The sequence below is a fragment of the Mustela nivalis genome (genome assembly GCF_964662115.1).
Source record: "Mustela nivalis genome assembly, chromosome: 16".
Classification (NCBI taxonomy): domain Eukaryota; kingdom Metazoa; phylum Chordata; class Mammalia; order Carnivora; family Mustelidae; genus Mustela; species Mustela nivalis.
This window is the reverse complement of record NC_139035.1, coordinates 50,229,063-50,245,381: the sequence shown is the minus strand read 5'-3', so window position 1 is coordinate 50,245,381 and position 16,319 is coordinate 50,229,063.

The following is a 16,319-nucleotide window of genomic DNA, read 5'->3' as shown; positions in this document are numbered from 1 at the left end:
CTTAGGTAATCTTAAAATTTGAATATTCATTCACAGTCATTCCAACGCTGAGAAATTGATGGTGCTTGACTTGACAAAGGTGGCTCAAATGGGTTGAGTGAAATGTAAAAGATCTTGGTGAATTCCAGCCTTGGCTGACATAAATCTTTTTGCTTCTAAAGTGTATCCATCATGCAATACCTAATTCGGGGTATCACAATATATCTACTCCAAGATTTGAACATTTTCTGTCATCAAAATAAATTATAGAAATTGATTAAAGGCCCAGAATATGTGTGAGGTGCTAAGCCAAAAATCACTTCATATTTCAAGTTATTATTAAAACCAATCACAGTTTTGATGTTGAAATTTACTTTTGCATAAATTTAAAAAATCTTTAAAAAATACGATTTGCAGCATTTGGATTCATCTCACTTTTTCAGAGCTCTAGCCATTGTTTTTTGCATAAAAATAGACATAACAATTGTTTTTATCATCTTTCTCTCTGAAACACATAAATTTCAAGATAATGAAGTAAACCAAAATATTTGTGCATGCTAAAATTGTTCTTTTTTCTCTGGAAAGAGAGTTTGTGCCTTTCAATGTAGGCTCAAAAGTGCTCAAGAAGCCAAAATGGCTCAGTAACATTGATTTATATGGGTCAGGATTTGGTTTTTAACTAAATTTTATTTTCAGGAAAAGGTTAAGTATAAGTGCATTATTTTCTAATTATATAAAGTAGATGGAAAAATTTAGTGTGGGTCAGACATTGTATATATTAGATTTCCATGAAATTCTGGTGTATTGTCTTTCTAGAATACATTCCATAGTCAGAGATAGCACGAAATTCAATCCTGGCAAGTTTTTTGTGATCTCGTGTCTACCTTGTTCTGTGTCCTATCATTTTTCACTTTCTCAATGGTCAGCAATTATAATATCTTTTGAACTTGAATATTCCTCCAACTCCTTCTGCGTTCTCTTGTGTGTGCCATTCTCTTTTATGTGAGAGAGCAAATTCTCTTCTCTGCCCTACAGTTTGCTTTCTCCTGCTGTCTTGTTATTTCCTTTAAGGCCTCTTGTTGAATTCCCTTTATACCCTGTTTTCTTCCTGTGCTGCTAATCCCCCAGTACTACTTCTGCTCTTTCACTGAATTCCTGCTGTGCCTACACTTTCTAGAGCTATACTATTTCCCTTCATGCTATTTTTAGGATCTGCACTGAAAGGTGCACCCTGATGTTTAGGTTGGCACTGGAATCCTTCTCCTAATGCCTGGAAAGTGTACCTTAGAATCCATGCCTTTGAGGATAAAGAATATTTCTCAGCAAATGGAAAGTGGAATCAAAGGTAAAAACAAATCCTTTAACCAACTGTAATTTCTGACTTTCTAATCTACATTAAAAATAGTATTGTCCCTAGTATACTTAAATATCACTGGAAACATGTTCTCTGAAGGTTTTAGATAAAATTGGAAGAAGGGTCTATGCTTTCTTTTTACTTTTACTACCTATCCATTTTTTGTGGGTTACACTGTGACAACTACTTTCCAACACTTCCTGAAATGATCTATGGCCCTTCCCCCTGGGAGTCCAACTCTCCCCCAAAGCCTTCATTAAAAGTAACTTGGTATGTGAGCATTTCTTCACCTCAATGAATAGAATCCTTGATCACTTTTTGACCTATATAATTTGTATAAAATCTGCATTATCCTCTGTGATATTTAACACATAAATTTTTTAAAAAGATTTTATTTAAATTCAAGTTAGTTACCATGTAGAGTATTATTAGTTTCAGAGGTAGAATTTAGTGATTTAACACTTGCACAAAGAATACAGTACTCATTATAAGTGCCTTCTTAATGCCTATCACCATTTACCCCATGTCCCCACCTCCTGCCCCTCTAGAACCCAAAATGTTGGTTTTGATTATTGTTTTCTCTGAAGTTATGAGGAAACAAAACTCAATCAATGTAGTATGTGAAATATAGTTTGTGGAAGTGAGTACATGTCTACTGACTGTTAATACTAACTTACTTAAAAAACAACAAAAGGGAAAAATGCACCTAACACTGAAATATCACTACCTATATATTTATTTTATTTATCTTATCTCATCACTTCTTGGTTTATGGCATACAGATAAAATGGGTTTATGGCATATAAATAAAATGGCTTAAATCAACCTCCCTTTGATTCTCTAGTGAATAAGCTCTCAAGTGACAGCAAACAAATGTTTCTTTATCTTATTGATAGCAAACGGCTGGAGAAATAAGGTACCTCATTATTTACAAACTCTAATACAACTTTTTAAATAATTTTCAGTTATCCTTAAATTATTCTGATTTTTCTCATTTTATATTGTCATTGCTATTACCAAAATAGAAGTACATATTTCTGAGCTTACGCCGCTAAAACAATGGGATGAGGATTTAAAATATTTTTATATTTAAGTTGAAACCTAGTTAATCATTTGCACATTTATTATCATGACACATATATTTTAACTTAATAAACATCTGTAATTTTTAAACCAGGAACGCAAGGAACATGACATAATGAAAATAAATTATTTTACATTGAGTCATAATAATGTTAGATATTACTGTTTATACTTTTTATGAATCTTTACTTGATTCTTATGAAGAATTTAGCAAAGACAGCATTTGTTAAATGAACTATTAAAAGTGTGGTATATATGTCAGGTATATTATTATATTATTAATTATTATAGTAATAAAAGTAAAAAAATCTTTATGTCATAATAACAATATGTTACTATTTTCCCAGAATGTTTTCAAATCAATAAGTGATTTTTGTACAGCACTGTTACAATTATGTTAACTGGTATCATTTAAGGCTTTTTTTTTTCCAGAAATAATTTTATATGAATGTTCTTGCATATTAAATTTGCAATCATTTTTAGAGTTTTCCACCAGGAATCCTTCAATAACCAGAAAATTTTTTACAGTATAATTATACAGAGGTCAGAGGTCATAATATTTTTCCAATGATGTTATAATCATACATGGTGGTAACTTTTAACTATTCTTATTAAATTTATGATAAATATTCAATGATCATGAAGCTATTTAGCTATTTAATATCATTATCACTATGAGTCATAGATTTAAAAGCCCCCAAGTCCTTTCGATTCTTTTTCTTTCAGATAAGCAATATGGTTTCATTACATAAAATTTCAAAACATAAGCATGCAGGGAAAAATAACTCATTTTATTGACAACCTTTAATAATTGCTCTTAATTCTGTGTGGGTTGAATCATGTCATCCAAAAAATATGTCCAAATCTAAACCTCTGTAATGTCAGAATGTGACCTTATTTGGGATAAGGATCTTTGCAGATGTCATTAAAATAAGGATTGCAGGACTGAATCACATGATGCCAATGACCACTGTCCTTATAAAAGGCAGAGAGGGCAAAGACACACACAGGGAAGAAGGCCATGTGAAGACAGAGTCAGAGACTGGAATTATACTGACACAAGTCAAGAAATGCCAGGATCCACCAGACTCTCTAAGAAGCAAGGAGGGCTTATATATTTCTTTATGTATATATTTCTCATATATTTCCTTGTTAAATTATTTCCTCCAGTTTTCTTTTCCATTTCCTTTATGGAATTGATTTTATTAGATCTACAATTATTATTATTTTTACATTTTAACATCTGTTATAAGGATGTGTCTTTTTTTCTTAAGATTTTATTTATTTGACAGAGAGAGACACAGTAAGACAGGGAACACAAGCAGAGGGAGTGGGAAAGGGAGAAGCAGGCTTCCTGCTGAGCAGGGAACCTGATGAAGGGCTTGATCCCAAGACCCTGAGATCATGACCTGAGCTGAAGGCAGATGCTTAAGGACTGAGCCACCCAGGTGTTCCATAAGGATGTGTCTAATCATCAATGTTCTGTAATAATTCATTTAGCAACACTTTTTTTTTAAATACATTTTCTCAATAGTGCATCTTCTAACTATTAGAGTCTTAAACTGAATTTATTATGGCATTTAGATATTGCAACCTCTAGATTTATGTAATTTAATAATTTTTAATTTTTCACTTAATCTTTCCTTTAAAGAATTCTTCAACTTATGTCCAAATTTTCATTTTCTGTTTTTAAATTTTATCTAGCTTTATTTTCTGTTTTCTTCAATTCTAAGTCTTCTCTGTTCTTTTAATGGTGGTCTGTTCTTATAATGGATGATATACTATGTCTGTTTCCTCTGAATTAATTTTTTTTTTAAAGATCTTATTTATTTGACAGAGTGATCACAAGCAGGAAGAGAGGCAGAGAGAGAGAGGAAGAAGCAGGCTCCCTGCTGAGCAGAGAGCCCAATGCGGGGCTTGATCCCAGGACCCTGAGATCATGACCCGAGCCAACGGCAGCGGCTTAACCCACTGAGTCACCCTGGCGCCCCTCCTCTGAGTTAATTTTTTAAATCATGATGTTTTGTTTTGTTGTTTTTATTTTGTTTTGTTTTGTTTTGGAATCTCATGTGAGAAATTACAGCCTTTACCTTAAGTCCTTACCTTAAGTTTGAAACCCTTACCTTGGCGATAAATTCGTATTCATATTGACTGGGATTTCTGGGTGTATTACTAAAATTTATGACAACACTCTATCGTAATAAAGAGAAGGAGGTAAGGAGCTGGCTTTATGTCCTTTCTCTTCGTCTTATTAATACCCCCCTGAGAATCCTTTTTCCTGCAGGTTTAAAGCTAGTTGTTACGATTCTAGCAACTGAAACAGCAACGTAAGTATAAGCTAGTTTTCATAATTTATCATGTTGTTTATTTGCTCAACACTTCTGTTTTCTCTCAATCTCTCATCTTGCCTTTAATTGTGTTCAGTAGCCCTGAGTCTAATGACAGTGTCTTTTTATCTTTCTGATTAATAAACTGCTAATCATCTGTGGTGAATGTTTAGTATAAAGGGATGTATCTGTATAATGATTTTTTATTCAATGAAATGCTTTGTTTTCAAGGTCTTCCTACCATACATCTGAATTCACAGATATATTGTATCTTAAATTGTTAAGCCTTTCTGGTACATTTCAGCAGGCTTGATTCCTATTAGTGACTCTCCTTCTGTGAGGCTTTCAGTTTCCTGGTGCTGTTAGGTAATTCAACATTTATTTTACTTACTTTCTTCTACAATCATGAGTGTTTGCTCATGTGCTGAACTTAATATTTCAAACTTTATTTTGGATGAGCCACTAGATTATTACTTTGAATCAAATTGTAGATTTTTTAAATTATTATTCTTAAAAATAATCTGATTCCAGGGAAGTCTGGTTGGCTCTGTTCCTAGGGCACGTTTCCTGATCCTGGGATCCTGGCATGAAGCCCCACCCTGGCCCTCAGGGCTCTCTTCTCAGCAGGGAGCCTGCTTCTCCCTCTTCCTCTGCCCTTCTGCTGCCAACCTGTGCTCTCTCCCTCAAATTAATAAAATCTTTTAAAAAAATAATCTGATTGCAATGTGAAGCACATACTATTGTAAGAGAAAAAACTATAGACATGAAGTGGATATAAGTCACTTTTATACATGGAAGGTCACCTTCCTTACCACCCTATTATTAAATACACTATTTGCCTTAATATCAAACAAGTTGGTAAATTATGCCCTGGGAGAAGATTTTGCCACTGGAAAGAATGTAAGTGTATGTGTTTGGGCCTATGAGACTTGAAAAGGTGCTAGTATCAGGTTATAAAGCATTCTGAAAATATTAACAAAATGGTTTAAGTTCTGGATAATTTAAAATGTTTAAAGTAAAAATATATGACATAAAACAAAGGTAATATTTTTATAATTTACTAAAAACTCTGGTCTGAGAAGTCTAGGGTCAAAATTATTAAGCATATTTCAAATGAGTAGCTGGCTCTTATTTCATTTGTAACTAATTTTTACCATTATAACAAATACACTTTAAAATTACAAACTTTAATGGCCTCATTTTTCCCCCCAAATTTGTATTGACATGTGAAATCTATAGCAGTAATTCTCTGTATTATAATATTCTGCTATAATGCTTTTTAAAAGACTAAAGAAAGAATATAATATAAAAATGTTAATAATAGGAAACATAATTTCAGAGCTCCTCTGGTATGACTCTGAAATTATTCTTTGTGCAACAAAATACCAGGTTGGGAACAATTTAATGAAATGTTTGAGAAGAAATCTGTAATAACAGTGGGAAGTATGAAAGAAAAATTACCTATGAAATATGTTAATTAATTTTGGGACTCCAAATAACTGCTTGTTTTGTTTTTAATTATTTTGGGGGGGGGTGTTTATTGCTTTGTGTTTATTGTTTTTTATTGCTTTACTCTATTATCTGTGGAAAGAAGTAAAAGCACCATATTTGAGTATTAAATGGACACAAGAATACTTTAAAATGAAAATGCTATGTAATTTTTATAAATCATATATATGTGATATTTTATACATATATATGTGTATATGCACAAATATAATTCTCCTTGTTTTATGAACGACCTGATAGGCTTTAAAAGTTTTATTTTGGGGGAATGCCTGGGTGAGTCTATTGGTTAAGGGTCTGCCTTTGGCTTAGGTCATGATCCCAGGGTCCTGGGATCAAGCCCCACATCAGGTTCTCTGCTCATCTGGGAACTTGTTTCTCCCTCTCCCTCTGCCTCTCTTCCCCATTAGTGTTCTCTCTTCCTTCCTCGGCTCATTCTCTAGGATCAATCAATCAATCAATAAACCTTCATTTTTAAAAGAGGTTTTTTTTTTTTTTAAAATAACAGATTTCTTAAAATACATGTCAGTGACATGTAGGGCAGATATACACACATTATATACAAACAGAGAATGACCATATGTGCATTCAGAAGCACTAGAGTACCATGAATTTTAATCATGTCCTGATTTTTATGATCATTAATTATATTTTTTAAGTGTGCTGGATTTGGAGTGAGATTGTGTTTCACAACTTAATAACTAACTATATGACTGTGTAACTCAAATTCGTTGTGCCCTAGTACTTATTTACAAAACAAATACCATGATTAGGACTGCCTCATGGTTTGTTGTAAGAAATAAAATGAATATGAAAAGCACTCACAATAGTGCTCTTCACAATATATACTCAGTAAATCCTAGTCATACACAAATCCTAAGACTTTAGCAGCTGAGTATAACTTAAATACAATAGATGTACTTATAAACTCTGCATTCCCATTGTTGACATTCTAATGGCCAGTTTTGAATCTTACTGAACTGTCCTTCCAATTCCCGAAGCTTTCCCTTCCCAGGCTATTGGGATATAAAAACTACCAAAACTGAATGTTAGCTATGAGAAACCTAAGAGTTTTTGTTTGAAAGAGACTACATTAAGGAGATTAATCTAAGTATAGTATCTGGGCTCTCTGCTCAGCGGGGAGCCTGCTTCCCTCTCTCTCTCTGCTTGTCTCTCTGCCTACTTGTGATCTCTGGCCATCAAATAAATAAATAAAATCTTTTTTAAAAAGTTACTTATAAATGATAGGAAAGAGTGAAACTACATATGACTGCTTTTGATATCATGCTTTTTACTTTTGAACAATCTGCTCAATGTATCCCTTACAAAGGAAATTTTTTCTTGAGTAAGACCTGAATAAGAATGTTCTTCATCATCAGTAGTGAGTGCACAGTCATAGAAAGAAAGAAGAGTAAAGATGAGATAAATTTGCTTACAGAGGATGAAAAGATATATATATATATATATAATACATTTATTCTGCTGGAACATAGTATGTAGTCACATGTTAAATAAATTATGTGGGATAATTTACAAATATTTCATCATATTTACATAAAGCCATAATAATTCTTTCTCTATTTTCCAAATTTTAGGATATGTGCTACTGAAGAAAACAGTCTGGGCAATTTTGTATAGTTTTATAATGTAATGTTACATCAGGAAAATTTTAATGCCATTAAATAGTCTTTAAAGATATGATTGTTAATGAAGGCTTGGATACTTCTTGTATTAATTTACTTTGCCCTTCTTCTAAAGGTTTCTTCTTTTTTTTTTTCTATTTTGTTGTGAATATCCTTGTATTATCTAACAAAACTAATTCTGCCATCTACTGTTTCTTTTTATGTTTAAGGAATATGGAAAGTGTCCTCATGTAAGAAGTGAGTTATAGAGTAAATTCCATAATGAGATAAAATACCAACACATCAGAAATGACATGAAGACTTTTTACTCTAAGAAAGAGTGCATCTCTTTTGTGCTAAACTCTCCCATCCATTTCCTCACGTCATTCCACTAGAGAGGGGAAAAAAATAAAATATTTAGAGTAAGGCTCTGTTTTCTTAGCTTTCTTAGCTAAAGCCCAAACAATGAGGATAATACATGAAAATTACCCTTCATGTCTAAAGTTACATATACTCTATGATAATTATTTTGAGTTCTCAAAACTAGTCAATTAACCAATACCTCATTCAAGTAATAGAACATAGCAACAAAGAACTGCTGTTAGAGATATAATTCTGAAGTTCTGACCAAAGCTTGGTCTCTCTTTATTTTGCAGATAAACGTTTGGATATTATCAAAAGATATTTATACTAAATATAAATCCAAGGGACTAGATGAGATCACTCAACAGACCTGCTTAGAGAGAGTAGGATGGAGAAGATGAAACTAAACAGAGAATCAGCGAAATTGGAGGAAAAGAAGAGCATGTGGTAATAAAAGCCAGGAAAAGAGATTTTCAAGGTAAAGACTGGTGGATTTCATTGAATGCTGCTGAAAGGCCAAATAAGATAAAATACAAAAATAACCATTAGACAAAATTAAAATCATTGATCTTCTTGATATATTATTTTATTGTTTTAATGATATTAATTAAATCCTTCAGCTTGGTGGATATGGTCTTCATTTGTCGCTGTTGAGTTAATGATTAAGAATAACGAGACTGGTCTTCAAACCTGCTAAGCATTTAATAGTGCAATTTTAACTGTATTTTTTGTGTCTCATAAAAGTTAATGTTATTAAAATATTTAGAGAAAAAAAAATCAAGGTCTGGTCCTAGAAGCTTTCATCTGATTGTTTCCTTAATATACTTCCTTGTTTTGGGGGCCCTGGGTGGTACAGTCAGTTAAGCATCCAAGTCTTGGTTTTGGCTCAGGTCATGATCTCAGGGTCCTGAGTTTGAGCCCTGCGTAGGTCTTTGTGCTCAAAAAGGAGGCTGCTTAAGACTCTTCCTCTCCCTCTGCCCCTTCCTCCAGCATGCTCTCTATTCTCCTCTCTCTCTCTCTCTCTCAAATAAATAAATAAATCTCTAAAAAAATGTAGCTGTACTTCCTTGCTTTTATCAGAGGCAGGTCAGGGAGAAGGTATGGCTATGAAATCACTGTTTCAGGCTTTGAAGTCTCTCCAGATGCATTCTAAATTCGCATTGAATTCTCTTCCATCTATGCTGTTTCCTTTCTTTCCCCTTCCCCCTTTCCTTTCCTTCTTTTTTCTTCTCCTCTCATTTTCTTTTTCTTCTCTTCTTCGCTCTCTCCTCTCTGGCTTTCCTTCCATATCACCAATACACATTTCAGCCCCTTTTGTTCAACAAAATAAAATATAAGATACCCTCTCTCCTTCCAGCTTTCAATCCACCGGTTTCTGCCTGTTAAAGATTTCTTCCATACCCTTCCACAGATTGTCTAAGAATGTGCAACAGTGGAGATGACATAAAGTAACCCAGTAAGATTGAGAGAGAATTTACTCTGAGGGCATAAAGGAAGGTATTTATTTTTCTTCTTCCTACTACCAAAACTTCCACATAAATTCATAGGGGAATTTCATAATCAGAAGCATAAAAGTACAGAGAGATGATCAATCAGGAGATTAGAATAACTATTTCACAGCAAAAGCCAGAACAAATTCTATTCTCTTTAGGTACCATGAGACCCCTCCCTGCTAGTCCTGCAGTTCAGTATCTGAAAATATTTCTTTCCTTCCTGGAAATGAGAATGGAAGGAATAAGGAAATGAAGATAATTTCTATTTTGTGATATATAATGCTTTAGTAAACCTAAAGGACTTTCCACCATTTAATAAAGTCTTCCCCTACCTCCATTTGTTACACTTGGTTCGAGCTTTGGTCTAAATATTACATCTCAGCACTACCAAATAGCATGGAAGAAAAGTAGTACTGAAAATGGAAAGTAAACGTGTTGTATTTATGCTTGAATAAGGTTCAATTTTTTTCTACTAGTTATAGTATAATTTCCAAAATGTGAGTTTTGATAAGTAGGAAATCTACCTGTGGCCTATTTTATAACACTGGATTTTTGTCTTTTATCTCATATTCACAAGTTGATTTCACATGTGTGCAGGGAAATATATTTGAAGAAAAGTTCTTTGAATGCTGAACTTCAGCTCATAAATCAAGTCAATAATATATTATGAAATTTATAGTGGCTTAGTCCTTCTTGATGTCAGCATTGAGTCTTATATAGAACAAGCTGCTTTATCTCCGAGCACACATAACTCTAAGAATTGACAAAAGCAGACTAAAAAAATATTGAGCAAGTTTCTGGGTCACTCTAGTTGTCAAACTTTAGAATCCTGTCTTCTAGAGGTAAGGAACAGGGTAATCACTTTTAAACTCATGAACCTGACAGGGGCACCTGGGTGGCTAAGTCAGTTAAACATCTGCTTTTGGCTAAGGTCATGATCAGAAGAATGACAATATGCTTTTTAAATAAGATGATTTTTCAAATTTTTAAAATTTTACTAGATAGAAAGTACAGGAAAAAATTTAAATCCAAACATTTTTCGATCAATCTAACTACCCAAATATATTAGTTTCTTTCCGGTTTTCTCAAGAACTTACTATAAGACAATCTAACAAGTACAATACACTAATTATAAAAAGGGTGCTAATAGTTCACATGATGGCACATGTGTTCAATTTTTTATCATATTTTAGAGATTATGCAAAGACAATGGAGAAGACTGAATGAGGTAGGCCATCCCTTTTGACCCCCCCAATTTTTCTGCATACATAAAAACACATAAAATCATGTACATTTATTCATTCATTCAACAGCTATTCTTGAGTACATATAATATGTGAGTCACTTTCCCATAAGGATTTACTTCAACAGAAAAAGTACCCATTCTCCTGGAATTTACATTATGTTAGGAGGAACTAAACAAGTAAACATGTAATATTTCAAATGAACCTAAGTTGTAAGAAGGAAAGTAAAGTATTAAGACTACAAAAATTGATGGTGGGAAAACACCAAGTGTTGCTGAGGTTAAGGAGTCACCCCTAGTGGGCATGCAAATCAGTAAAATCATCTGAAAACTAATCATCATTCTCTTCTAAACCTGAACAGTGCCCAGCCCATGACCCAGGAACCCCATTCCTAGATGTATTTATGTATTTACCAAAAGATATATGGTAAAATGCTCATATCAGCACTGCATGTACTAGGCTTTTAAGGAAAATAAACAGATGTCCATCAATAGTGTAACATATCAATAAACTATAATCATTCACACCACAGAATATGATACAGTGATGACAATGATCACCAATCACATAACCAAAGGAAAAACTAACGAGAGATTCCATTTATAGAAGTACTAAAGCAATTTATGTTGGTCTTTTGTTAAGTGACAGCAGAGTATTATCTTGAAGGTGGTGAATGCTGAAAAAGAGCACAGTTATTAGCATGGGCTGATGGTGTCTGTTTTCTTGATCTGGACACTGGTTTGCTAATTGAGTGCTTTACTGGCTTAGACTATGACCTTGTCTAAAGCTAATATTCTGTTTTCTTTCATGGTATATCCGTCAGTACTCTCATTTTTCTAAGTAGTGTAGCTGTGCGTTATGAAATGTCTCTTCTTTATTACATTTTAGAAGGTGATTTAGTCTTATTAATTCTCACAACAGGGAGTCAATAAAAAGTGCTATTCCATAATAATGCAACTGAGATTCAATGAGATTACATCCCCAAAACATGACTCAGTAGCAAGAATAACAAAAAAATAGTCTTGTTGGTCCTAGATAGTAGTCTTGAAATTGTAAAATCTAATGAATTAACAAAGTGTGTCCACTCATTACAGGCATTAGTGACCCTCACCACCACTTTGATTTCAATCTAACAGCAACTAACTTACATTTCAGAAGCAAATCCTTACTAACGTATAGAAATTAAAAAGTCAAGGGGCACCTGGGTGGCTCAGTGGGTTAAGCCTCTGCCTTCGGCTTGGGTCGTGGTCTCAGGGTCCTGGGATCGAGCCCCACATGGGGCTCTCTGCTCAGCAGGGAGCCTGCTTCCCCCCCCTTCCCCCCTCTCTCTCTGCCTGCCTCTCTGCCTACTTGTGATCTCTCTCTCTATATATAAAATAAATAAAATATATTAAAAAAAAGTTGATCAATTTAGTCACTGTGTTTGGAATAAGATCAAATCTACCTATTACATTAAAGTTATTAGAAGATGCATCTTTGAATCTCATGAGTCAAAATTATTCCTGACCTTCCTCTTGGTTTGATAAGTTAACATGATACATCTATTGTTACCATGGTGTCCTCACATTTTTCTTTTGTGTTCAAAAATGTATATGTCAAAATAATAGAAAAAATCTTTTTGGTTTATCAGATTAGATAATTCTTACAACTAAAATTATTTCATATTATGAATTGTTATCAAAATAGAGGATCTGAATATTAGAAGATACATGACTAGAATAGATTGTTCCTGAAAAAGTAATTGAATTCATGCTAGTCTTTATAAAGGTGGATTTACAAGCATGTGCATATATTATTGAGATCAGATTATACTTGAAGGGCATTTTTAAAAATGCTTGCCCATGAAGGCAGAAAAATACTGAAATAATGTTGAACATGCCTATGGATATTTTGACATTTCAAATAATGTTCAGATTTCTGAATATAAAGAAAACATTCCTGTCATAAGTATTTCAGTACTGTTTTACTATCATAAAAAGGCATGACCAAAACTTCTGTGTAAAGTGCTATAAAATTTGTATTTTAATATTCCTTGACCTGTGCACCATGTAAGATAATCAGGAGATTAACATTAGGTTGGTTGTACTATTATCTGTACACATATCAAACCTCTGGCTAAGCTATGTACCTGGTGGCAGTCAGTGCTACATTTACTTCAGTGTGTGTCTATGGTATGCCACACTTGATACCCACAATAGGTGATTGATAAATACTTGGTGAATAAATGACAAGTAAATGTATAGCTTTTGGAACAATTAATCATAAATTCATGTACAGTAGAAAGATTTGTGATAAAAAGACTTGTGTCAAATGAACTGGCCCTATACAATTTTGAAAATAGTGGAATCTTGCATGGTATCACAAGAAATTTTGCCCTGCGTATCCTATCATTATCCTGAAAACCACAGACCACAAAGTTGAACACTCCCACTATTACATCATAAACCAAAATAATTTTCAGCTAGATTAAATATTCAAAGGTGAAAAATTATACCATGTAGAATATAATATAGATAAATAATTACCTGATTTAGAACAGGGAGAACAAAAAAATATGATAATGAATAACAAGTAGTTCCACAGAAATAGATTGATTACCTTAATTATATTTAAGTGAAAGGAACTCTGTACTTCTCCACACTGTCAAATTTTGTAAATGAATTTGGGAAATATGACTAGGAACATATATTACAGAGCAAGGTTTACTATCCTTATGAATTACTATTACAAATTAACACATGAAAAACTTTCAATTAACAGAAGGATAGGTAAGGGACATACATAAATAAGATGAAAATTATATAAATAATATGATCACATTTTTCTGAAACAAAAACAGCAACATATCTGTGTGTATGTTTCTGTCTGTGCTTCTCTCCCAGGTGTGTATATGAAACATATGTGTTAATTACAACTTTAATTTATATTGCATCTTCATTGACTATTTTTAAAAATGTGATATTTTTGGACTATAACAAAATAGGGTAATTCATTTTTACTGTAAATGTTTGACAAACTATAGTACAAAACCTTTTGAGAATTCTTAGAATAAGACAGCTGTGAGAAGAGGATTAATGGAAAGGTCTAGAGCACAGAACTCATCTTCTGTGAATATCGTGGATGTTCCCTTATAAGGGACAGATCTAGGATAAATGTTAGGCTCCTTTTTCTCAAGCAAGTTTTAACAAACAAAGGTGATGTAAACCATAAGCAAGTGAAAATTGTTTGGGGGATGGTGAAATAATCCTAGACACTCTAATTATTTATGTCTCTCCAAAGGGCCACAGTACTAAATGACATAAGTAGCATTCATTGGCAGGGTTGGGGGAATGATTAGGACAAACTGTCGAAAAAGGCTACTTCTTGGCATGTTGATGAAAAAAAAAAAAAGGGTTGATAATGAAAAATAAAGATTCAAAAAATGCATAGGAAAATGGTAGGTGTCTTTTTTTTTAAGATTTATTTATTTTGAGAGAGAAAGAGAGAAAGATAGAAAGAGTGGGGGAGCAGAGGGAGAGAGAGGATCTTAAGCAAACTCTGCACTGAGTGTGGAGCCCAGGGCACGGCTTTATCCTACAACCCTGAGATCATGACATGAGCTGAAACTAAGAGTTGGATGCTTAAACTGTGCCACCCAGGTGCCCCAGAAATGGTAGATGTCTTTGAAAAAAAAAAAAAAAAAAGTTCAATAAAAATCAAATTGTCATCCATTATCTTATTACCTTAAAAACTTTCCTTTTTCTGCTTTGAACACCACATTTTACACCCTTAAATTGAATAACATTTTAAAAGAATAAAAACTTTTGAAAATAAAAAAATTCAAAGTAGTAATTAAAAATTTCAGATTAATTTTATAGTATGTATAAATAGTAAAAATCTAAAACATATGCACAAAAATATAGGTATATGCATGCCTGCAAAATTACAGTAATTGTCAACCAGATGAAATTTGAAAAATCTAGGGCACTAAATTACATAACATTAAATGACTTAATCTTATTGAAGTACGAAGTAAAAATTGGCTCTTAGATCAACATGGTATTGGAATGTATTACCATTCTTAACATTTGGAAATTATAAACTTTACTCAGTGTAAAGCAACATTAAAAAACTGTACAAAGAAATAAATACAGAGTAAAAGAAAACAATTCTCATCAGCTTTTTAATCAGGGAAAAGGAACCTATTGCCTTAGCATATCACACAAACTACATTTCCAGAGGGAAAACTGGAATACTTGTATATTTCAAGGTAACACTGTCAAAAAGAAAACAATCCTAGGCTTGACAATTTTGTGATTTCCCCGTGAGACAACCCACTTAGATGGATTGTTAGAATCTGGAATATTGAAAATACTCCCTAAGAGAAGATTATATGATTACATACATCTAGTAACTGAAGGCCAATGTTATTGTGAATTCTGCAGACATACTAGTTAGATACCTTTATTATAAAACAGGAAAATCCAATCTCTGGCATCATTTAGTAGAAACAAGTTATACCAAAGCAAAAATTTAAAAGCAAGACAAGGCAAATGACTCAAAATTGTAGAAAACACCATTGCACCTCTATCTAAGTACAAGAAATTTGTGACAAGTCATAAATCCAATATATAAAAAGTAACATGAATTAGGAAAAAAAAAGGATATTCCAGTGATAAGTATTAGGAAGAGAATAATACATCTATATTTTTCTTTCCTGCACTACACAAATATAATAATCTCATCTTTTAATAGTATTTGGAATAATTTTTAAAAATCAGATTAAGCATGCAGTCCATTGTTATGTCTTTGCAAAAACGAGTGTTAGTGCTTCGTAAACTAATATAGTCATTAAGAAATATTAAATTCTACAGGGCAGGGGCAACTGGGTGGCTCAGTTAGTTAAGCGTCAGCCTTCACCTCACGTCATGATCCCAGAATCCTGGGATCAGCCCCACATCAGGCTCCCTGCTGAGCAGGGAGCCTGCTTCTCTCTCTCTTTCTGCTGTTTCCCTTGCTTATGCTCTCTCTCTCTCTCTCTCTCTCTCTCACTCTGTCAAACAAATAAATAGAATCTTTTTAAAATAAATATATACATATAAACATATATACAACAGTGTAGACAGTAGTAGAAATCATAAAACCTGGTTTCATATAAGAAATTGACATGGTTATTTACTTTAAAATAGAACAATTTAGTTATGATGATAACCTGGGGAAAATTTCCTAAGATTTTTTTTTTCTACTCAGCATTTGCATGGTCTATCACTAATTAAAATAATATGTACTACTAGTGGAAATGTAGAAGACTCTAAGGACATTTAAAACCACAAATTTTGTATTAGAGAGATCTCATAGAAAAATTAAGT